The sequence below is a fragment of the Tarenaya hassleriana genome, unplaced genomic scaffold (assembly GCF_000463585.1).
Source record: "Tarenaya hassleriana unplaced genomic scaffold, ASM46358v1 Cleome45, whole genome shotgun sequence".
Lineage (NCBI taxonomy): Eukaryota > Viridiplantae > Streptophyta > Magnoliopsida > Brassicales > Cleomaceae > Tarenaya > Tarenaya hassleriana.
In genome coordinates, this window is record NW_010967219.1 from 847,402 (window position 1) to 848,319 (window position 918).

Below are 918 nucleotides of genomic sequence, written 5' to 3' on the forward strand. Positions count from 1 at the left end.
AAAAAGCAATTCCGAGGATGGCTTTCATTGTTTGGCAGGCAATCCAAGGACGACTTCCGACAGCTGATCGCTTGGCGGCCTGGGGAATGCAGATAGTGACGCGATGTATCCTGTGCAGTGCGGAGGATGAATCCCACGACCATTTGTTCTTCGCATGCCCCTTTAGCACTCATATCTGGAAGACGATGGCAAGGGCTTGCTGGCCATCTCCTCCGGATACGCTACGAGATTGTCAACAGTGGGTGGATGATCCGGGACACGCTATAGACAGAGGTCAGTCAGTTATTGTCAAACTTCTCGCCCAAATGTCCGTCTATGAACTGTGGAGAGAGCGGAACAATAAAATATTTTTTTTAATTTATATGTTATCACAAAATTTAGTTTATTTGTGCCATATATTTTCTATGTTCGATTATGGTATTACAATCGATTCATGTATTTGCGATAATTGAGTCTAGTTATTTATTCCATTTGTTACATTCTTATCATATTTTTAAGGATATCTTTGTTTTTTACGGTTTGATTATGATATCTTGCTAAGATTTACTCATTAACACCGTTTCTTTTTCATTGTCAAATTAAAATATACATATACACGCGATTATTCAATATAATAAAAATATTATCTAATCTGAAAAGAATTACATATTTCATATATATTGTAATATTTTTTACTAAATTATCTCGTTTATTTCCTTTTTTATATTGCTTAGAATAATGAATAACTAACATTATCGTGTAAAACAAAGAATGACAAATTTAATAAGAAATATTTTAAAAAATATTAATATTCTCTCATCTCATATAGATAAGATTTCAACGTCAAATAGGAACAAGACAATAACAAAAGAGATAAAAAAAAAAAAAAAAAAGGCTCTTCATCCAATTTTCTTGTGGTCGGAGAGAGAGAGAGAGAGG

The 918-nt window shown here is 33.4% G+C and overlaps 1 protein-coding gene across 1 annotated transcript in view; it reads left to right on the forward strand.

The window, feature by feature from the left end:
* The first annotated feature begins 900 nt into the window (after positions 1–900).
* The window catches only part of LOC104825387, a 2,627-nt gene continuing 2,609 nt past the window's right edge, over positions 901–918 (forward strand). Inside the window, exon 1 of the mRNA XM_010557714.1 lies at positions 901–917. The gene's annotated coding sequence lies outside the window, so the exon portion shown is untranslated. The remainder of the gene's footprint in view (position 918) is intronic.